The sequence below is a fragment of the Sus scrofa genome, chromosome 17, assembly GCF_000003025.6.
Source record: "Sus scrofa isolate TJ Tabasco breed Duroc chromosome 17, Sscrofa11.1, whole genome shotgun sequence".
NCBI lineage: Eukaryota > Metazoa > Chordata > Mammalia > Artiodactyla > Suidae > Sus > Sus scrofa.
Window position 1 is genome coordinate 38,187,615 of NC_010459.5, and position 25,254 is coordinate 38,212,868.

At 37.3% G+C, this 25,254-nt stretch overlaps 1 protein-coding gene across 9 annotated transcripts in view; it reads right to left on the minus strand.

Moving 5' to 3' along the window:
• NCOA6 (nuclear receptor coactivator 6) overlaps positions 1-25,254 on the minus strand; it is a 107,621-nt gene that overhangs the window by 73,331 nt on the left and 9,036 nt on the right. For 5 of the 9 annotated variants that reach the window (XM_021078293.1, XM_013985296.2, XM_021078294.1 and 2 more), the window contains exon 2: positions 10,420-10,493. The exons of the other annotated variants lie outside the window; for them this stretch is intronic. The gene's annotated coding sequence lies outside the window, so the exon portion shown is untranslated. The remainder of the gene's footprint in view (positions 1-10,419; positions 10,494-25,254) is intronic. 9 annotated transcript variants of the gene reach the window in all.

Sequence of the window (25,254 nt, forward strand, 5' to 3'; positions counted from 1 at the left end):
TTTGCTTATTATAAACTTTGGTTGCTTCTTTAAATTTTTTTGTTTTTAACATAAGTAATGTAAGACTACATTGCTTGTGAGAAAATCAAACAAAACTTAACTGTATAGAATCTAAAAGTGATTCCTACCCCAACCTGAATTTCATTTTGTTTTTTTCTACATCTATGACCTTGGAGTCTCTTAAACCTTTCTTAGCTTCCACGTTGTCATTTAGAAAATGAGGGGCTAACATACTTTCCAGATCTAGGGACACCAAGACTATTTTAAACCTTGGCTATTTGATTTCAGTGTTATCATATTTCCCTGAGAAACTGGAAATCATTTGGTGCAAGATCTTTAACTCTTCCTTCTTCCATTAGTGGCTATTCTCCACATCCTTTTCAATCTCCCTTCTTTCAAAAAGTTAACCCCAAGCTGGGAGCTAAAATGGAAGCTACCTAACAATGCCTGGCTCATCTCTACCATTGCCTTCACCCTAATTTTTCATTGATATATTTAAGGAAACACTGAAAGTCAAAGTAATTATTAACAGCACTAGAAACTAGGACTGCTGCTCAAAGAACAGTTCTTTTCCATCAAAGAACAGGCAGGAATGGGACTTGAAACACAATACAGCCAGGCAGGAAGGTAACAAACTTCTAACTACCTGCTCCAAAACACCTTTCTCCAGAGGCAGCAATGGCAGTGGTAAGTCACATTATCCTACTGTGAGAGATTCAGAAAGGTCAGTGCTACTACATGCCCACAGCCTTTCATCTCTACTTCAGATTCTATACCGTACAAAGTAGTACATATACCCTGGGTTGGAAGGCAAAAGCACAAAGCGCTGACAGCAAAAGTCATGGTAGCATTACATTTTGGGAATTACAGTTATTTGTAGCCCAGATTTCAAATTATCAAAAAACAAAGCCTCTTTTCCAAAGTCAAATTCCAGCCCAAAGGAAGGGATTTCCCCCACTCATTCCAGCAGGAGATACACAAATGACTGCTAGACACTAGAAAGTATTAAGAAACTATGTGCATTAATTAGCCCTTCAGTTTAACATCTGAAAGGAGAATTCCTACAGCTACCAAATAGCTAATGAAGGAACCTATCTACCCTATTTGGCACATACTAGACTGTATATACTCCTTTCCTCGTTCAAGGAAGAATAACTGAGGGGAGATGGGAAAACATTCTGCAACATAAAAGAAAAGAAACTCTGCATCTGTGATTCAGAAAATGCATATATAAAGAGCAACAGATTAAATTTTAGAAATCAACTACATTACTCTCAACAAATTTCATAATTAAATTTTAGAAATCAACTACATTATTCTCCACAAATTTCATAAAACACACTGAAATAAAAGATCAAAGTCCACAGGGCTGAAATGAAAAGAACTAATTGAGATGCAAGTAGAAATAAGAGAGGAGAAAAATAAAGTTAAAAATTTCAAATACGTCCATACAGATGGCCAAAAAACACATAAAAAGATGTTCAACATCACTAATTATTAGAGAAATGCAAATCAAAACCACTATGAAGTACCACCTTACATTGGCCAGAATGGCCATCATCAAAAAGTCTACAAACAACAAATGCTGGAGAGGGTGTGGAGAAAAGGGAACCCTTTGGTGGGAATGTAAATTGGTGCAACCACTGTGGAAAAACAGTATGGAGATTCATCAGAAAACTAAAAATAGAATTACCATTTGATCCAGCAATCCCACTCCTGGGCATCTATCCAGAGAAAACCATGACTCGAAAAGATACCTGTGCTCCAATGTTCACTATAGCATTATATACAATAGCCAAGACATGGAAACAACCTAAATGTCCATTGATGGAGGAGTGGATAAAGAAGATGGGGTACATATACACAACAGAATATAACTCATTAAAAGGAAAGATATAATGGCATTTGCAGCAACATGGATGGACCTAGAAATTATCATGCTAAGTGAAGTCAGTCAGACAATGAGACACCAACATCATATGCTACCACTTACATGTGGAATCTAAAAAAAAGGACACAATGAACTTCTTTGCAGAACAGATACTGACTCACAGACTTTGAAAAACATGGTTTCCAAAGGAGACAGGTTGGGAGGTAGGGGATGGGCTGGGGATGTGGGATGGAAATTCTATAAAACTGGGTTGTGATGATTGTGTACAACTATAAATGTAATAAAATTAATCGAATAATTAAAAAATAAATAAAAGTAAACTACAAATGAAAAAAATTACAAATATGCCAAAGCAAAATTCAAATCTTTACCAGAAAAATAAAAGAGCAGAATAATTAGAAATGTGGTGAGAGCAAATTTGAGAATGGAGAAGGAAAGGACAAAGCAATGAAAAGTATTAAGAGAGTGTTGATAAGTAGAGAGAAATAAACTTCAACTTGATTGTTATCCCTGAAATAAATGGACAGAAATAATAATCAAAGATTTTTTTTAAAAAGGAAATGAAAACTTTCCTGAGTCAAAGAACGTTCTGTGTCTCTAGCTCAGAAAAGCTCACAAGAGGGAGTTCCTGCTATGGCACAGTGGGCTAAGGATCCAGTGTTGTCTCTGCAGCAGCAAAGGTTCAATCCCGGGCAGTGTGTTAAGGATCTAGTGTTGCTGGTAACTGTGGTGTGGATCACAGCTGTGGCTTGGATATGATCCCTGGCCCAAGAACATACATATGCTGCAGGTACAGCCAAAAAAGAAAAAAAAAAAAAAAAAAAAAAAAGAGCTTATAAGAGACCAAGCAAAATTACCAAAAAGATAGTGACAACTAGATTTGTTCTAGTGAAATTTTCAGATTACAAGGATAAAGAAAACGCCCCATAATCACCCAAAAAGAAAAAAACAAGTCATACAGAGAGGACCCCAAATCAGTCTGGCCACACATTTTTGCTTTGCGAGACCAGAAGATAATGGCAAAATATTAAAAATTAAGAGTGAAAAATAATGAGACAAAATAATTTTGCTCCCTTTCCCACCAGGTTGTCTTTCAGTATGAAATCAACCTAATGATACTTTTGGATGTGTACCAATCATGTACTTTTCATAAAAATTTCATCTGAATAATAATTAACCACTAACAGAGACCTTGAGAATAGGGAGGAAGAGATGAAACCAGTTAAACACAGGGTAAGTCTAAATAATTGTTATAAATATGGTTAACACCAAATGCTATGTTTAAAATGACTATTAAAAAGGAAGCTCTATAAGATATAAAACAAAAATCAACTGTTATCAGTCACCATCATCTTCATTTGAGTACTATGAACATTTCTGCTAGTATGCACTGTCATTAATGTAGTGGGTTAAAGTCCCCTATTAAGGATAAAGAGTTTTAGACTAGGTCATGGTACACTGGTCTGTTCTAGATGTGTTATACAGTAAGAACCATACAATAAGTCTTCTTTTGTGAATGGCTTCTTTCACTTAGCTTCATTTCTCCAAGCAAGTAACAGTACTTTGTTTTTTAAATAACCAAATAATATCTCTTGGGATAGAAACACCATATATATTCATTCATCAGGTGATACGACATTTGGGGTGTTTCCACCTTTCACTATTACGCATAATGCTGCTATGAATATTTGTGTATAAGTTTTGGTGTGAATATACGTTTTCATTTCTCATGGGTATATATACACCTAGGAGTGAAATATGTTATCTCTGTATTTAACCTTTAGAGGGATTTGCTAGACTTTCTTCCAAAGCCGTTACATCATTTTTCATTCCTACCAGCAGTATACTAGGGTTCAAATTTTTCCATATCCTCAACAACACTTGTTGTTTTTCTGATTATAGCCATTCTAGTGAGTGTGTAGTTGTATCTCATTGTGGTTTTGATTTTCATTTCCCTTATGGTTAATGCTGTTGAGCATATTTTCGTTTATTGGCCAAAAGCATAATTTCTTTGAGGAAATATCATTCAAATCCTTTGAGATAATTTTCTTTTGTAGTTTGGGACAAATTGGTTGACTGGGAAAAAAATCTGATTAAATTCTCACTTCATAATTGTTCTAGTTTATTGGAGCTGACATAACAAAATTACATAGACAAAGGGGCTTATAAACAACAGAAATTTATTTCTTATAGTTCTGGAATCTGAGAGGTCCAAGATCACTGTGCCAGCATGGCTGGGCTGTGGTGAAGACCCTCTTCCAGGCTGCAGACTGCTAAATTCTTGCTGTGTCCTCATGTAGTAGAAGGGGCTAAGGAGCTCTGTGTGCTATCTCTTGTAAGAAACTAAGTCCATTCGTGAAGGCTCTACCCTCATGATCTTGGCATCTCCCAAAAAGCCCTACTTTCTAATACCATCATAATGGGCATTAGGATTTTGACATATGAATTTGGGGGGAATACAAACATTCAGACAGTAGCAACAATGTATACTAAAAAGTTCTGACTAAAACATTTAATACAAAAAATAAAATCATATGAGTTCCTGCTGTGGTACAATGGGTTAAGAATCTGACTGCAGCAACTTGGGTTACTGTGGAGGAGAGGATTTGATCCCTGGCCCAATAAGATGGGTTATAGGATCTGGTGTCAGTCACAGCTGCAGTTCAGATTCAATCCCTGGCCAGGGAACTTTCATGTGCCAAGGGGTCGACTGTAAAAAAATAAAACAAAATAATAGAACTACAATCACATGCTGTTACATATTTAAATACAGTATATTTATCAGTTCATGGACTAAAGAGATAAAGCAAAATACAGTTATAGCATTACTTTTTTTTTTTTCTTCTCGCTTTTTAGGGCCACATCTGTAGCATGTGTAAATTCCCAGGCTAGGAGTTGAATCAGACCTGCACCTGCCAGCTTACACCACAGCCACAGCTACACAGGATCGGAGCCATGTCTGCGACCTACACCACAACTCACAGCAACACCAGATCCTTAACCCACTGAGTGAGGCCCAGGATCAAACCCAAATCATCATGGATACTAACCAGGTTCATTATTGCCGAGCTCTGATAGGAACTCCTACATTATTATTTTTTTTAATTGTGCAGGACAAAGCACACAAGCTACTCTTGTAGTCAAAATATAAGTTTGAAATTACATTTGTAAATGACAAAAGGTTAATAAATAACATTAAAGAACGCTTAAAAATTAAGGAAAACATTAACTTCCCAACAGAAAAATTGACTCTCAAAATAGAAAATTAGAAATAAAAATCATCAATAAGTAAGTGAAAAGTTTGTTACATTTCCTAATTTTTTTGAAAAGCAAAATGAAATCTGCCTTTCTTCCAACATCAAATGGCAAAGATTTTTAAAATGAAATACTCGGTGCAAGGTACAATGAAATAGATTAACATTCATATTTTGCTTATAATGTTCATTCTCCTTAACATAGTCACTGTAATCTTAACATCTAGGAATCCTAGCTTAATAAATAAAGATGTGGTTAAAGATTTATATTCAAAGATGTGTATTGAAATATTAATTATAGTGAAAATTGGAAACTAGCTCAAAGTTCAACAGAATGGTTAAACAATTTAAATGTACTCAAACATTGTTTCTCCACTAAAATTCATGTTTTCAAGAATATAACATCATGGGAAATGTGCACATTTTAAATATTAAAAAGTATATAAAACTGATTATTTCAGCTTACTTAATTCTGTGGGTATGTCTATGCACATATTGGGGAAAAAGACAAAGGAAACTTGATAAGACAAACCTCCAAAAATTGGGCAAAAGATTTGAACAGATACTTTATAATCAGCACACATAAAGATATTCAACATCATCAGTCATCAGGAGAATGAAAATTAAATCTACCCCTACTTATAATGGGTAAAATTTAAAAAACTGATAATATCAGGAGTTCCAGCATGGCTCAGTGGGTTAAGTATCCGGTGTTGTCACTGCAGTGGTTTGGGTCATTGCTGTGGCACAGGTTCAAGAGTTCAATCCCTGGCTCAGGAACTTTCACATGCAGTGGGTGTGGCCAAAAAAAAAAAAAAAAAAGAGTGATAATATCAAATGTTGACAAAGCCATAGAGCAACTGGAACTCTCATAGTGGTGGGAAAATAAAAACATGTATACACAAAGTCTCGCCTATGAAAATTAATAGCAAGTCTATTTATAATAGCCTCAACTGAAAGTAAACTGGAAAAAATCAAAGGTTTATCAGTTAATAAATAGATAAACTGCAGTATACCCCTACAATAGAATACTGTCAACCAGTAAAAAGGATCAACTACTGAAAGGATTCTCAACCAGTGGAGGGAGAGGACTTTGCCCTCTACAGGACATTTAGCAATGTCTAGAGACATCTGTGATTGTTACAGCTGGGGAGAGAAGTGTTAATGGCTTCTAGTGGATTGAGGTCAGGGATGCTGCTAAATAACCCACAATTCACAGGAGAGTCTCCAAGACAAAGAATTATCCTGTCCAAGATGTCCACAGCACCAAGGTTGAAGAATTCTGAACTGCTGATATATGCAACAACATGAATGAATCTCAAAAACTTGATGGCAATCAAAAGAATATTTCTGTAACATTCTAGAAACAGGCAAAACCAACCTATAGTAATAGACATCAGATTAGGTACTTCCCTGGGACTGGGGTGGAGGCCAATTTCACAGGTGCATAAGGTACCTTTGGAATGAAAATGTTCTATACCTTGATTGTGGGGATATATACATTTGTCAAAATACAAACTGTATGCCAAAAATTAGCACATTTTATTGTATGTAAATTATACATATAAGGTTAGGAAACAATAAATTGTTGAAGCTGGGTGAAAGGTGTATGAGGGGTTCATGATAGTACTTTACTTCTGTATCTGTCTCAATTTCCATGACAAAAAAAAATTTTTTTTAAATACATATATAGGAGTTCCTGCTGTGGCTCAGCAGATTAAGAATCTAACTAGTATCCATGAGGATGTAGGTTCAATCCCTGGCCTCGCTCAGCAGGTTAAGGATCCAGCATTGCCGCAAGCTGCAGCATAGGGCGAAGATGTAGCTTGGGTCCTGTGTTGCTGTGGCATAGGCTGACAGCTGTAGCTCGGATTTGACTCCTAGCCTGAAAACTTCCATATGCCTTAGGTACGGCCCTAAAAAGGAGAACACACACACACACACACGTTTCTGCTGTGATCCAGTGGGTTAAGAATCCAACTGTAGCAGCATGGGTCACTCTCAGGTTTGATCCCAGGCCCAGTGCAGTGGGTTAAAGGATCTGGCATTGCCACAGATGCCCAGGAACTTCCATATGCCACAGGTGCGGCCATAAAATTAAAAAACAAAATCAAAAACATATAGAAATGCTAAGTAGTACAGGGACAGGCCTTAACTGAATCTTTTTTAAAAAAACACACACCCAAAACCTACTCAAGATTAAAACCTCCTTATGAGAATGACCTTTGTGTTATGTCTCTGTTCTTGAAGAGGAGAGAAGCTGATGTGACAGAAGAAAGAAAGATACATGGTTTGATACAAGGACGGTAAGGAAAAATTTACAAGCTACTCCTAACCATCTCTCCACACCTCTTAATGTCCTATCTAGTTCCAGTTTGGCACTAAGCCATGTCTTCTGTGGTAGATGGACTTCTAAGATGGCCACCAATTATCTCAGTTGCCTGGAATTCAAGCCCTAGTGTAATCTCCCCTGCCTTCCATTCCCAAGTGTGGGCTGGCCTAGTGACTTACTCCTAATCAACAGAATATGGCAAAGGTGATGGGACGGCACGTCCATGATTAGTTTATAAAAGGATAAGGCTTCCATCTCCCTAGGAGACTCTATTGCCTTCTCAGCTTGCCATGTTGGAGAGGCCACAAGGCAAGGGAACTGACAACAGCCTCAGCCAAACAGCCAGTGAGAAACCAAGGCCTTTAATCTAACATCCCTTGAGGAAGTTAATTCTGCCAACAACCAATTACGCTTAGAAGCAAATCCTTCTTCAGTTAAGCACTGAGATGAGACTCCACTCTTGGCTGACACCTTGACTGCTGACTGTAAGAGACCCAGAAACAGAGGGCCCATCTAAGCTGTACCTAGATTCTTGACCCATGGAAATTGTGCCATAATAAATGTTTATTATGGAGTTCCCATTGTGGTTCAGCAGGTTAAGAACCCGACATAGTATCTGTGAGCATGCGGGTTTCGATCCCTGCCCTTGCTCAGTGGGTAAAGGATCCAGTGTTGCTGCAAACTGCAGTCTAAGTCACAGACACAGCTTGGATCCATTATTGCTGTGGCTTGGGTGTAGGCCAGCAGCTGCAGCTCCAATTCAAACCCTAGCCCAGGAACTTCCGTATGCTACAGGTGCAGTGGTAAAAAGGAAAAAAAAATGTCTGCTGTTATAAGCTGCTAAATTTGTGCAGTTTGTCATGCAACAACAGATAACTAACAGTACCTTCCTTGGAAATCCTGCTGAAAGTTCACCTCCTTTTAAATGGTTTGGCAGTTTTTTTACAAGTTAGATTTAAAAAAAAATTAGATATACCATATAACCCAGCAGTACTGCTAGGGATTTCCTAAAAAATAAGTGAAAATATGTCTATTCAAAGACTTGTACAAAAATGCTTTACAGTAGCTTTATTCACAATCATCAAAACCTGGAAACAACTCAAATGTCTATCACATGTGAATAAACAAGCATGTTATATCCATACAACAAAACACTACTCCACACTCAAATGGAATGAACCACTGATACATGCAACAAATGGATAAGTACCAAAAATCATTCTGCTGAGTGAAAGAGCTAGACACAAAAAAGAATATAGTGTATGAATGCATTTACATAAAATTCTAGAAAATGAAAAGCAATATATGGATGGAGGCATTGAATGGAACAAACTGCAAAGGAATATAAGGAATATTTAGGAAGGTGGAAGTTTTCTGTAATTTGCTTGGGGCAGCAGTTTCATAACAAATACTGTAAACTAATAAATATATCTGTCAAAGCTCAGTGAAACATGTTTCACTTTTAAATGGAGGTAGTTTATTGTATATAAATTATATCTCATTAAGTTGACCAAAAAAAAAAAAAGTCATCTTCTTTGTCAAGCCTTTAACTACATCTAATTTAGCTGTTCCATTATTCTACCTTAGCCTCACACAACATCCTATAGTTAAATTACTCCAGAATAACTATTACAGAGAATTCTGAGTGTCTTGAACTCTACCATACCTAAAAGTTATAGAACACTACTATTCACCAGGCACTGTTTTAAGCACTCAGGATTTTTACCTAAATTAGTCCCCCCAATAAGCCCACAAAATAGATTGTTACCCCCATTATACAAATAAGGACACTCAGAGAAGTAACTTAAGGTCACATATAGCTAGAAAGTAACAGAACTGTGACTGGAGCCCAGTCAGTTACAGAGGCTGAGCTCTTCACTTCCACTCTATATCTCGGACCACTCAAATATTAGGTAAAAGCATACTTTGACAGGTTCATTCATTCATTCAACAAGTATTTAACCGTACAATACATGCCAGGTGTTGTTCTAAATGATAAAGATATAATATTGAGGAAAATGGAGACATGCTACCTGCTCTTATGTAGCTTACATTCTAGTAAGAACTTAGGTTTAAAGTACAGGATACTTAAATCAAAATATTTATCTGCTTATTTATGTATTTATTCAAATATTTACGCAAAAAAAGTCACAAGTTGTGTAGTAGCCAGATCTGCTTTAACTAGCTAGAGCAGTGACTCCCAACCTTGTCTGCACCTTGGGAATCACCAAAGAGCAGGATCACTTTAGGATCTTTTAAAAATTCCTAGGCCATACCCCCAATTACATCACAATCTGGAGTGAAGGGTGTGATGGGGAAAGGGGACAAAGGCATCGGTACTTTACAAAGCTCCAGAGGTGATTCCAATGTAAAGACAAGTTTCGGAAATTACTAAACATGAGTTTTTATCTGTCTGAATAATGATAAAGTTCATTCATGGTGACACAGAAAGAGGGAGATGAAAAGTAAACAAAACCAAACCAATATATACATGCCCTTCCCTGAATCAGAGATTTGCAAGGTAAAGGTAGCTTTGATTGTTTTTCTCCAATGTTATAAATTCTGAGAATATTAGAAAGAGGCCAAATAATTACTTTCCTTCTTAGACAGAATCACAGACAACTGAGATATTCACCTTTTTATCTTTTCTTGGTACTTTCCATGGAACCAATAAAGAATTCTTCCATACTACATATATTCAACATAACTAATAAAGGTTGATTCAACTGCTTTCCTACTAAGCAGATCTTATTTAGTCACTCAGAGTTCAATCCACAGGCCAAATTCAGCTTGCCAAAGTAAAATACTCTGTGGACAATGAAATAAAAACACTTTCTTTTTTAAAAAGTGAAGTCTATTTCTAATTCAATCTTTTGTTTAGGTTGAAACCAAATCTTTTATAATTCAAAAACTTGCATTTGTATACTATAGAATCAACAGACCTGTTTAAGAACACTCTGACCACTCTCAGAAAAGACAGAGGTTCAGTAGGACCCCTCTCCATTCCATCCAGGACCTAGACAGAAAGAAAAAAAGGCAAAGAGGAAGAAGAAAAATATCAGAAGAAAAGACTTAATATATAAGCCCAATAAACCTATTCAAGACAAGTTTCTGTGACTGGTCATATTTCTTCTACCACTGTTTCTGCTGATTTCTCTCTAGAAAAGAACTGTAAAAGACATGAGATTACCTACAGCCTCAAGTCCAGTGATTTCTTTTAAAGGAAAGCTTATCATAATCACCAAAGAAGCTTTTTCAAAACACAACAGCAGTGCGTTCTGTGTTCACTTTATAATTCATCATCCCTAATGAACTGTGTACTTTGCATTATGTGTGCCATACTTCAATTAACAAATATTAAAAACAGAGACACTTGCCCTGGGCAGAACCCCTGAAGGACTCTAATATACACAATAGAATATTACTCAGCCATTAAAAGGAAAGAAATCATGGCATTTGCAGCAACACGGATGGACCTAGAAATTATCATGCTAAGTGAAGTCAGTCAGACAATGAGACACCAACATCAAATGCTATCACTTACATGTGGAATCTAAAAAAAAGGACACAGTGAATCCAACTAGGAACCATGAGGTTGCAGGCTCGATCCCTGGCCTCGCTCAGTGGGTTAAGAATCCGGCGTTGCCTGTGGTGTAGGTCAAAGACACAGCTTGGATCTGGTGTTGCTGTGGCTCTGGCAGAGGCCAGCAGCTGTAGCTCTGATTAGACCCCTAGCCTGGGAACCTCCACATGCTGTGGGTGCGGCCCTACAGAAACAAAAAATAAATAAATAAAAATTAAAAAAAGGACACAATGAACTTCTTTGCAGAGCAGATACTGACTCAGAGACTTTGAAAAACTTATGTTTCCAAATGACACAGGTTGGGGGTAGGGGGATGCATTAGGGTTTGGGATGGACATGCTATAAAATTTGGTTGTAATGATCGTTTGTACACCTATAAATGTAATAAAATTCATTAAGTAATTAAAAAAAAAGAAGGTAGCAGAGGCAGTCCCACAGATGTTACATGATTTGCCCTAAGGCACATGTGTAGTTAGCTACAGACTTAATCCTTCTTGTCATTTTCCTGCTCTTTCTGTTATAAAACTGTAAATATGCTAATAATATTAAACTTTTAAATTTAACATTTACTCTCATATTTATACTCTAAAAAAAAATTTATTACAAATGACAACTGCAAAAAACAAAGTAAACAAATAAATGGAAAACGCAGATGTTGTGGGTTCACAACTGTGTACCACCACAGCTGCTGCACCATCCATATAAGGAAATTAAATAAAGCCTAACACTCATCCAATGATTTCCTAACTGCAGTACCCATTTTTTATGTTTTTAATATAAATGTCAAGTGATTAGTAGTAAAATTAACTGGATATACCTTGAGATCAGACTAGCATCATTTATAACAACAGGGTAACAATGGAAAAAGAGCATGGCTAAACATGCAGGATGAGTGTGCCCCAAATTACAGTTGTGACCTTCCCACAAAGTTGTATGATTTGGGGCAGGGTACAATTTCTCTGTGCCATAGATTCTTTTTTTTTTTTTTTTTTGGCTTTTGTCTTTTTTGTTGTTGTTGTTGCTATTTCTTGGGCCGCTCCCGCGGCATATGGAGGTTCCCAGGCTAGGGGTCGAATCGGAGCTGTAGCTACCGGCCTACGCCAGAGCCACAGCAACGCGGGATCCGAGCCGCGTCTGCAACCTACACCACAGCTCACGGCAATGCCGGATCGTTAACCCACTGAGCAAGGGCAGGGACCGAACCCGCAACCTCATGGTTCCTAGTCGGATTCGTTAACCACTGCGCCACGACGGGAACTCCGCCATAGATTCTTAAAATTATAAAATGAGAGGATGGATCATTAAGCTAGAGCTGAACAGAGAACTGCAGTTTCCTTCCAGGCTTAAGAAAACTTGAGATCCTGCTGTATAGAACAGGGAACTATATCTAGTCACTTATGATGGAACATGATGGAGAACAATGTGAGAAAAAGAATGTATATATATGTGTGACTGGGTCACTTTGCTGTACAGTAGAAATTGATAAACACTGTAAACCAACTATAATGGAAAAAATAAAAATAATTAAAAGTAAGTTGTGTAGTATTCTAGTGTGTAAATAAATTACGGTTCACTTAAAAACTTAAGGACTATTTATCAGAAAATTTAATTATTATTCTACATGCTTTTACTTTAGCAAATAATATCTCTATTCAAATGTTTCAAGTTGCTTTGTAAAATAAGACTCCTGGAATTCCGCTGGTATCTGCCTCATAAATATAAGCATAGTCTTCGGCTTTTATCAAATACAGATCTCCTAGATTTGCTCTCTTGGTACAAAACATCTTCCTCTCTAAACATGGCGAATAACCATACCCTCGATACTTTACCATCACCACCATGAGACTTCCCTTTTTTTTGTATAAGTTTTTTTTTTTTTTTTAAGGTACCCTCTTTAATTTAATTTTTGTCTTTTGGGGGCCACACTCGAGGCATATGTAAGTTCAGGCTAGGGGTTGAACTGGAGCTGCAAATGCTGGCCTATGCCACAGCCACAGCAACATAGGATCTGAGCCACGTTTGTGACCTATATCACAGCTCATGGCAATGCCAGATCCTTAACCCACTGAGCAAGGTCAGGGATCAAACCCATGTCCACTTGGATACTAGTCAGGTTTGTTACCACTGAGCCACGACGGGAACTGAGTTTTGTTTTGTTTTAAACTTTATATTTTGAGATCATTTCAGACTTAGAGAGCATAAGCCTTTCCTCCTTTTTTTTTTTTTTTTTTTTTTTTTTTTTTTTTAATGACCACATCTGCAGCATATGGAAGTTCCTGGGCCAGGGATCAAATCCAAGCTTCAGCTGCAACTTACGTCACATCTGTGACAACACAGGATCACTGCACCAGGCTGGGGATCGAACCTGTACCACCAAAGAGACAACACCTTAACCTGCAGTGCTACAGAGGGAACTCCACATGTCATTTCTTTTAATGGAAAATATATATGTAGAGAATGCCCTCATAATTTTTTGCATAATTTTACTATAATTTAAATACTTTCAATGGATACATTTGTTCAGCCTCCCTTTACCAACCACCTACTATGTACCAGGCACTCTGCTAAACACCTTCTTGCTCTTGAAGTTACTACATAAGAAACAAAAAATGGGGAGTTCCCGTCATGGTACAGTGGTTAACGAATCCGACTAGGAACCATGTGGTTGCGGGTTCGATCCCTGCCCTTGCTCAGTGGGTTAACGATCCGGCATTGCCATGAGCTGTGGTGTAGGCTGCAGACGCGGCTCGGATCCTGCGTTGCTGTGGCTCTGGCGTAGGCCGGTGGCTACAGCTCCGATTCGACCCCTAGCCTGGGAACCTCCATATGCCGCGGGAGTGGCCCAAGAAATAGCAACAACAACAACAACAACAAAAAGACAAAAAAAAAAAAAAAAAGAAACAAAAAATGTGTGCAATAGATGATTTAAATAGCATTTTCATGAATCTCTAGATCTGGTATTACACCTATACTACTTTAAAATTTTAAGTTGGCCTTCTAACTACACAACCTTAAATGTTTTAGGGTAATTTATACAGCATTTAAAAAGTATATGAATAAATAGTTAAATGTGAAATGTCTATTTGCCATGACACAACTAATGTTAAGATCCAATCCTATCCTCCCTACAGTCTCTAGTAAGATTCTTAAAAAACTATTACATGCTTTCTGTTCCCAAATCCAGGAATCCCAAGGGAAAATATATGCAAATCTCCAGCCAAATCACAGTGCCCCGAAAAGATCACCAAATTGCCTGCTGAGACTGGCATTTCATTACTGTAACCCCCCTGGTTTGCTCTTGGTAGGGATAATGGACAATTTAAGAGATTAGGGAACATTAACATTATACCTTAAAACTTCAATCCTGACATTTTAGTTAAAGAAACAAAAGATAAATCTGTGAAATATAAAGTCTGAAATTCCTAAAACTACTCATCCTAACACAGTTGACCCTTGAACAATGCAGGAGTTAGGGGCTCCAACTGCAGGGATGTTTGTATGTATTAATTGAAAAAAAAAAAAACTTCATATAATTGGACTGGCAGAGTCAGACCACACTGTTCAAGGGTCAACAGCAGGTAATAATTTTAACTAAGCAAATATAAATCAACAGAATAAGTAGGAGGTTCAGTGAGATTTTCCCCATCTTGTTAGACATCACAGTAAGTGGATAAAGTAAAATTCAGAGGAAAACTGCTTTATAAACATTATGTTCTAATTGTGAACCACTATGTTCTTTCATTTATAATAAAGCTTCCATCAAAAAAAAAAAAAAAAAAAAACGCAAGTTTGGAATACTAGTGTTTTAATCCATGCTGTAATATACAAATGACATGGAAAAGCTGACCAAATCCTACAATCCAAGAATTTTAAAAAATCCCCAAAAATGACTTGATGAGACTCTGAGCAGTGTTAGAGAGCCCTTAGTAATCATCTGGTCCAATACTCTCATGGAACACACAAACTTAGGGCCTGAGCAAACAATTTATCCAAAGCTTCTTAGTAGTTGGGAAGTCTTTCACCTCACATATGACACTTCTTTTTTGTTGTGGTTGTTTTAGGGCCGCACCCGAGGCATATGGAGGTTCCCAGGCTAGGGGTCTAATTGGAGCTACAGCTGCCAGCCTACGCCACAGGCACAATACCACCAGATCCAAGCCGAATCTGTGACCTACACCACAGGTCGAGACAACAGCAGATCCTTAACCCACTGAGCAGGGCCAGGGATCGAACCCGAAACCTCATGGTTCGATTCGTTTCCACTGTGCCACGACGGGAATCCTGACATACAACACTTCTTTAGAAAGGAAGTACTTCATTTTATTTTATATATATTTTAGGGCCACACCCACAGCATAGGGAGGTTCCCAGGCTAGGGGTCGAATCAGAGCTACAGCTGCCGCCTACACCACAGCTACAGTAATGCCAGATCTGAGCTGCGTCTGCAACCTATACCACAGCTCACAGCAACGCCAGATCCTTAACCACTGAGCAAGGCCAGGAATTGTACCTGCGTCTTCATGGATACTAGTCAGATTTGTTTCCACTGAGCCACGACAGGAACTCCCAGTACTTCGTCTTAAAAGCACAGAGAAGTATGTCATACAGTGATAATGAATGTTGTCTTGCCTTAAGAAAAAACTTTAGAGAACAATGACCTTCTTTCTCTATTAAGTTTCCAACATGAAACTCAAATCATGAAATCTGGGCTCCAAATTACAAAAGTATTTAGGCCATCATTCTAAGAGTCCGCCAATGTTTCCTCTTCTCCATTGTCTTAACATACAGACATACCTTGGAATCCATGGGGCTGATTCCAGGACTTTCAGTCCCAACACAACAAAACCGGCAGATGCTGAAGTCCCTTACATAAAATGGTAAGGTATTTGTATATTAACAGTACATCCTACCCATATCTATAAATCATCTCTAGATTACTGATACTACCATTAATACAATGTAAATGATACGTAAACAGCTGTAAATACAACATAGTTTGTAACCTTGACAAATTCAAGTTTTACTTTTTGGAACCTTCTGGAATTCTTTTTTTTTTCTGGAAATGTTTTCATTCTCTGGTTGGTTGAATCTGCAGATGCGGAACTCATGGACATGGAGAGCCAAGTGTATTCAAGTGTTCACAGATAAATTTGTCAGCACGCCCCCCCCTTTTTTAACGCTCTTACAACTGTCACTAAAAAAAAAAAAAAAAAAAAATCAAACGCTGAAGTCTTAGATCAGCTTTCAAGGCCTGTGGCTACCATTTAATCATTACTGATGACCCAGATGAATACACTTGGCAAACCTGCAGACAGAACTGTTATTAGGTGAATACATTAACATTTTTAAGCATAGGTAGAGCATTCAAATTGACTTGGGACAACCAGAAAAGCACTTCTTCAAAAGAGGGTATTTAAAAACTAGAAAATCCAATACTACGCTTAATTCCCAAACAATGAAAAAGAGGTAATTTTTTGGGACTTCCAGCCATGGCTCAGTGGAAACAAACCTTACCAGTATCCATGAGGATGCAGGTTCGATCCCTGGCCTCGCTGGGTGGGTTAAGGGTCTGGTGTTGCCATGAGCCATGGTGTAGGTCACAGATGCAGCTTGGATCCTGAGTGCTGTAGGCTGGCAGCTACAACTCCAATTTGACCCCCTAGCCTGGGAACCTCCATATGGTGCAGGTGGTGCGGGCTTAAAAAAACTAAAAAACTTAAAAAAAAAAAAATTTACCTTCGTCTTTTTTTTTTTTAGGGCCACACCCACTGCATATGGAGGTTCCCCGGGCTGGGGTCAAATCAGAACTACTGTCACTGGCCAAAGCAACGCTGGATCCGAGCCACATTTGTGACCTACACCACAGCTCACAGCAACAGCAGATCCTTAACCCACCGAGTGAGGCCAAGGATTGAACCTGCATCCTCATGGATACCAGTCAGGTTCATTTCTGCTGAGTCACAATGAGAACTCCAAGAGATAATTTTTTGATCAGAAGAAATTCAATGGCATAATAAACAGGTTTAATAAGAAATGTTTATATTAAAGAACAAAGAAATAAATCTCTGCCCAAGTTGCGAAGAAGAGAAAAACAAAATTAAAGTTAAAAATTAACAATAAAACAAAAAAAAAATAGAAAAAAATTTAGACAAATTAACTTCAGTGGAGTGGTGGTGAGCAAGAGATGAACCTAGAAATCATAAATAAAAAGACTGACAGACATGATTAGATAATACAGCCTGTATGTCAAAGGAACCACAAAGTCATAAGACAAATGAAAGACTGGGATAATATATTTGGGCCATGACAAAAAAAGGGATTAATACTAAATAAACAAAAGCACTCACAAATTGATTAAAAATTAAAAAATTAGGAGTTCCCGTTGTGGCGCAGTGGTTAATGAATCCGACTAGGAACCATGAGGTTGCAGGTTCGATCCCTGGCCTTGCTCAGCAGGTTAAGGACCCGGCGTTGCTGTGAGCTGTGGTGAAGGTTGCAGATGCGGCTCGGATCCTGCATTGCTGTGGCTCTGGCATAGGCTGGTGGCTACGGCTCCGATTCGACCCCTAGCCTGGGAACCTCCATATGCCATGGGAAGCAGCCCTAGAAAAGGCCGAAAGACAAAAAAAAAAAAAAAATTAAAAAATTAACAACCCAAGAGAAAAATAAGATAGAGGATTGGAAAAGGCAATATCCAAAATGTGGAATGCAAATTGGACAATAAGTGTATTCAATTTATTAGGAAATGAAAACTAAAATAAAATACTTTTCGCCCAGCTGACAGGCAAAAACTGAAGATACCTATTATCCAGTGCCAGTGGGAATAAGAACTGCAACCATCTTTATGGAAAGTAACCTGGCATAATATTGAAATAAGCCTACTTTTTAACTCATATTTGGGAATTTATTCTACAAAAGTAAAAGCTTCATTTCTTAAAGATATATGCATAAAGATGCCTACTGTTTATGATATGGAAAAATATCAGAAACAACCTAAATGTCACTGAGAGAAACCTACATAAATGGAGCATTATGCAGCAAGTAAAAAAATGAATATCTCTTTAATGATATAGAAGAAAATTATGAAATACTATAAAGCAAAAAAACCAGAAGCTATAGAATAATGTGAATGGCATCATGAAAATCTTACCCAAAAAAGGAGAGAAATAAGTCAGTATGTATATCTGTGTTTCTAAGAGCATAGAGAAAGATATGGAAGAATCATACTGGGCTAGTATACTTGGGCATGCTGGAGGACAGGAACTGGAGAGGAGTAGATGGTTGGCTTTATGCATCTCAGATGAGGCCCAGCTTGTTTCATTAAGCCTACACTGCTTTTGTGGTTTGAAAGGAAAATCCTATTTGAGTATAATTTGTAACAGAAAAGAAACAGAATTTAAAAAAAAAAGTCTATAATGGAAGTGACAGAAAAAAATAGCTATTAAAATTGATACAGCATTAGTATACAAAAGTCAGCCAAATGAAACACTCAGAAGACAAGAAACAAAAATAAATTCTGAGTGTTTTTTGGGTAGGTTTGTAAACAACACCTATGAATTCAGGATTTACCTCCATTTCAAAAAAAATAAGTTTTTTAATTAAGAGCTTTATGTTTCTTAGTATTGCCTGCTTAGAATGTTTTTTCAAAAAGCAAACATGACTCACCATAAAATTCTGTCAAAGAAATGCTCCCTATTATATATTTGCAATATGTATTTTTTTGGTTAAATTATATTTAAGTTAGCTACATCAGAATCTTGAAATTTATCCTTTATAACAATGCACCACTCTTTGTTACACTATAAAATTTTTAAGCACATAGTACAAATTTAAAAGGAAAATATCAAATCTACACTGAACAAATGGTCAAATGATATGAAAAAGCTAGTTCAGATAAGATTGAAAAATACTTGTCACTTTAATATTCGTTTTCTGCTAGTCAGAAAAGAAATAAAATGCAACTTCATGATGGAGAGATCCAGCAGTCACAATATTAACCCTATGACTGATGTTATCATCAACAGTGGGAAAACCAGACATTTATGCACCTCGCAATATGGTGCAAAGTAAAGAATATTTATTAAATATTTTTGCCAAATGTTTAACTAGAATCTAATCAAGTCTTAAACCTTCCAGTTTAGGGAAATACAAGGAATAAAGGAATAAGTTAAATGCCACAAAGAAATCAATCAGATATATCCAGGATGTGGGACATTCAACAAGAAAACTGCTTTGGTCTCAGCAAATCAGTGCCATGTTTTTAAAAAAAAAAAAAAAAAAAAAAAAAAAAAAAAAAAAAAAAAAGGGAAAGAAAAGGTAGGGAGCAGGAGTTCCCGTCGTGGCGCAGTGGTTAACGAATCCGACCAGGAACCATGAGGTTGCGGGTTCGGTCCCTGCCCTTGCCCAGTGGGTTAACGATCCGGCGTTGCCGTGAGCTGTGGTGTAGGTTGCAGACGCGGCTCGGATCCCGAGTTGCTGTGGCTCTGGCGTAGGCCGATGGCTATGGCTCCGATTTGATCCCTAGCCTGGGAACCTCCATATGCCGCAGGGGCGGCCCAAGAAATAGCAAAAAGACAAAAAAAAAAAAAAAAAGGTAGGGAGCAGATAAGATATGGGAACTGTTCTAGATTTTTTTAAAAAAGCCTACAAAAATAAAAACATGCAAATGCAATGCATGATTCTTAGTTTGATTCCACTACGATGAGTTCCTGTCGTGGCTCAGTGGTTAACAAACCTGACTAGTATCCATGAGGATGCGGATTCGATCCTTGGCCTTGTTCAGTGGGTTAAGGATCCAGCATTGCTGTGAGGTGTGGTGTAGGCCAGTGGCTACAGCTCTGATTCGACCCCTAGCCTGGGAACCTCCATGTGCCACAGGTACAGTCCTTAAAAAAAAAAAAAAAAAAAGACAAAAGATTCCACTTTGAACAAGTCAGCTATAAAAGTCATCATAGAGACAACTAAAGAAACTTAAATACAGACTTGGTGTTAGAAATATTAAGGAATTACTGGGAGTTCCCACTGTGGCTCAGTGGAAACGAATCTGACTAGTATCCATGAAGATGCAGGTTTGATCCCTGGCCTCATTCAGTGGGTTAAGTATCTGGCATTGCCATGAGCTGTGGTGTAGGTTGTAGATGTGGCTCAGATCCTGTGTTGCTGTGGCTGTGGTGTAGGCCGGCAGCTACAGCTCCGATTCAAGCCCCAGCCTGGGAACCTCCATGTACCATGGGTGCGGCCCCAAAAAAGACAAAAAAAAAGGAAAAAAGAAATATTAAGGAATTACTGATAATTTTGTTTGGTGTGATAATGGTGTTGTGATTATGTAGGAGAATGCTGTTATTTGTAAGAGACGCATGCTAAAGTATTTAAAGGCGTAGTACAATGAAGTCTTTATTTTTAAAAGTTTAACATGATAAGTGTATTATTAAGCATATGGAAACATGCTGAATAAAGGTGTTTATTATTTCTGGGACGGTTTTTTCATATGTTTGAAAGTTTTCATAATAAAACACTTAAAATATCAAAACCCCCACAAAACTGTGAGGTAGCACTATTATACTAGAAGAAAAAAACTATAAAATCTATTACTAACTACTAGCTAGTAACAATGTAAACTAGTAGTTGTTCTAAAGAATAATCTAGCAATATGGTTAAAAGGTGCTATCTTTACTAAATGAATTATTTTAGGGAACATATTCCAAGAAAAAAATTGGGGGAGGGGGAGATTTATAAAAAGCTATTATAGCAGTATAATTTAGAATTGCAAATCACATATAAAACCAAACTGGAAATCATTCAAATACCAAATAAACAGAGAATATTCAAACTTTGGTTATTATATATTCATTAAAAATGGTAACTATATAGACATGTGGAAAAGTGTATTAGTGTAATGCCAAATGAAAAACTATATTAAGAATGTATGTACAGCAGAAATTAACACAACACTGTAAATCAACTATACTTCAACAAAAAATAAAAATAAAAACATTTAAAAAGACTGTGTGCATATGATGACTAGGAAATTGTCTGTCCATAATATTTAAATATAATTTTTTTTTTTTGTCTTTTTTTGCTATTTCTTGGGCCGCTCCCACGGCATATGGAGGTTCCCAGGCTAGGGGTTGAATCAGAGCTGTAGCCGCCCGTCTACACCAGAGCCACAGCAACGCGGGATCCGAGCTGCGTCTGCAACCTACACCACAGCTCATGGCAACGCCGGATCGTTAACCCACTGAGCAAGGGCAGGGACCGAACCCACAACCTCATGGTTCCTAGTTGGATTCATTAACCACTGCGCCATGACGGGAACTCCTAAATATAATTTTAAAAATTTCATGAACACACACGATCTTAGAGAAAATATAAACAATGCAAATATAGAATCAGGAAGAAATGCCAGAGCACAACAAGGAAAAGTACCTGAGCACTACTGTTGACCACAATTTTGAATGAATACTCACAATTTGAATACAGTCCTACTGTGGACAAAAGTCAACGTAACTATCATTTAGAAGACAGAGAAGGGCTTCCTGCGTGGCTCACAACATACAAGACATAGAAAAAGAAGATATCATTGGCTTTAGTAGTACCTAATCTTCCTCAATTCCTTCCACTAGCCACATGTTTAAAAAAGATATGGAAAAACTGAAAAGGGTTCAAAGAAAAATCAAGAGATTAAAAAATAGGATGGAAAATAGGTGATCTTGAAGAAAGTTTGCAAAAAAAAAAAAAAAATTGAACAACATGATTATCAATATTTCAACCCAGAGAGGCTTTGAATAGAATAGAGACCCTAAAAAGCTCATACGTCTCAATGCCCAAAGAAAAAAACGCTCATTTGTTATTGTTTTTGTTTTTTACTTAAGAGGAATTTCTTGATGGTCCTGGTGAAAAGTTACTGGCACGGGCAAATGAGGGAGGCTAAGTGTATTAAATATCTGTTTTTCTTCAGGGTATCTACTTACCCATGATCATCTGATGACAGAATCTCCCTAAAGTTTGAATTAGTTTTCCATCATTTCAAAATTCTTCAGTGCTATCCTGCTCCCACACACAACCCACTCAGCAGCATTCAAATATCCTAGATCTGGCATCTAGGGCCCCAATAAATTACTCTGGCTTGATCTCCCCACAACTCCTCAATACATCAGCAAACAAAACTTCTCTATCTCATTTCCTAAATATTCCTTATGCTTTTCTGTGTCGGCCACTCCCTTGGTTCTTCTCTCCTTAACTCACCTCATTGCAATTTTACCCTTTCACTTGTTTAGTAAATTTTAATTTAATACTTCTGTATCACACCACCCATTTTAAGTTGAATTGTGCACCCCCCAAAAAAAGATACATTAAAGTCCTAACCCCCAGTACCACAGAATGTGACCTGATTTGGAAATAGGAACTCTAAAGATGCAATTAGTTAAGATGAGGTCATACAGGAGTAGGATAGGCCCCAATCCAATATGATTAGTGCCCTTATGAATAGTGTCCTTATAAGACACAAATTTGTCCTTGTAAGAGAAAAATTTGGACAGAGACAGAGATATACAGAGAAAACGACAGAAACTAAAGTGATGTAGTTGCAAACCAAGGGATTTCAAGGATTAATGGGAGCTAGGAAGAAGCAAAGGGAAGAATTCTACTCAAAGTCTCAGGGAACATGGCCCACTGACCTGCTGCACTCAGGTTCTAGCCTGAAGAACTATGAGAGACTAAATTTTTGCTGTTTTAAGTCACTCATTTTGTTATGGCAGCCCTAGGAAACTAATATACCATCTTTTCTATGAAGCCTTCCCTGATCCTCTAAGTGGAAGTGATCTCTTTCTCTCTCCTGAATTCCCACAGTGCTTACTATTTCATTTAAATGCTTTCCTCTGGATTGGAAGAGTCAATATTATTAAAATGACTATACTACCCAAGCAATCTATGGATTCAATGCAATCCCTATCAAATTACCAAGGACATATTTCACAGAACTAGAACAAAATATTTTAAAGTTTGTTTGGAAGCACAAAAGACACTGAATAGCCAAAAACATCCTGGGGAAAAAAAAAAAAAAAAAAAAAAGGAGCTGGAGGAATCAGGCTCCCAGACTTCAGACTATACTACAAAGCTACAGTCATCAAAACCATATGGCACTGACACAAAGACAGAAACATAAATCAGTAGAACAGGATAGAAAGCCCAGAATTAAACCCACACACCTACAGTTAACTTATCTATGACAAAGGAGGCAAGAATATACAAGTATATACAATATGTGGTGCTGGGAAAACTAGACAGCCACATGTAAAAGAAGGAAATTAGAACACTGCCTAATACCATACACAAAAATAAACTCAAAATGAATTAAAAACCTGAATATAAGACCAGATACTATAAAACTCTTGGAAGAAAACATAGGCCAAACACTCTCCTACATAAACAATAGCAACATCTTCTCAGATCTGCCTCCTACAGTAATGACAATAAAAACAAAAATAAAAAAAGGGGACTTAATTAAACTTAAAAATTACTGCACAGCAGAGGAAACCCTACACAAAACAAAAAGACAACCCACAGAATGGAAGAAAATATTTGCAAATGAAGCGACTGACAAGGGATTAATCTCCAAAATTTATAAACACCTTCTGCAGCTCAATACCCAAAAAAAGAACAACCCCATCAAAAAATGAGCAGAAGATCTAAACAGATGATTCTTCAAAGAAGACATACAGATGGCCAAAAAACACATAAAAAGATGTTCAACATCACTAATTATTAGAGAAATGCAAATCAAAACCACTATGAAGTACCACCTTACACTGGCCAGAATGGCCATCATCAAAAAGTCTACAAACAGTAAGTGCTGGAGAGGGTGTGGAGAAAAAGGAACCCTATTACACTGTCGGTGGGAATGTAAATTAATGCTACCACTGTGGAAAAACAGTATGGAGATTCATCAGAAAACTAAACATAGAATTACCATTTGATCCAGCAATCCCACTCCTGGGCATCTATCCAGAAAAAACCATGACTCGAAAAGACACATGTACTTCGATGTTCACTGCAGCACTATTTGCAATAGCCAAGACATGGAAACAAATGTCCATCAACAGAGGAGTGGATAAAGAAGATGTGGTACATATACACAACAGAATATAACTCATTAAAAGGAAAGAAATAATGGCATTTGCAGTAACATAGATGGACCTAGAAATTATCATGCTAAGTGAAGTCAGTCAGAGATACCAACATCAAATGCTATCACTTACATGTGGAATCTAAAAAAAGGACACAATGAACTTTGCAGAACAGATACCAACTCACAGACTGAAAAACTTATGGTTTCCAAATGAGACGGGTTGGGGGTAGGGAGATGCACTGAGGGTTTGGGATGGAAATACTATAAAATTTGGTTGTGATGATTGTGTACAATTATAAATGCAATAAAATTCATTGAGTAATTCAAAAAAATTTTTAAAAAAACCCATGCTTTCCTCTCTATTTATGTTCACATCACTTTCCCAGATGAATTAGTTTCCTGGAAGGCTGAAACTAACTACTCATCAACTGTATACTCCTCTCAGCTGTGGTAGGCAGTCAACATACACTGACTTTCATAATCAAATTTTTCTCCACACTTAATTATTCTGATAGCAATGCTTCTGAATGAGTTTTCTCCACATACACTGAAGAGTTAAACACAATCTAAAAGAACTCAGTTGAAGGTTCATTTTCTTTAGGAAGCATACCTAGATTCAATCTTACTTACGTAAATTTTATCAATATACTTCACACTGATATTTACATGCGAGTGTGTATATATACACACACGTACTACACACACACACACACACACACACACACACTGCTGTTAGCTAATATCTACAATGGGAAATAATGTTTATTTAACAAATCCATTATTTAAGGTCTATTAATTTGTCTTATTAAGTCTAGTCAAATGCTGGTTTACCTAAAATCACCCCACCTTTACTGATATTTGGTAGTTAACCAGTGTCTTTGAATTTCTCCAAACGTATTAGTTTGGGGGGCAGGGGGTGGCATGCCCATAGCATGTGGAAGTTCCCAGGCCAGAGATGGAACCTGCGCCACAGCAGCAGCAATGCTGGATCTTTAACCGCTGTGCCACAAAGGAACTCCATGTACGAATTTTTAAAGTCTGTATTTTATAGAAAGGACACAGCCTTAC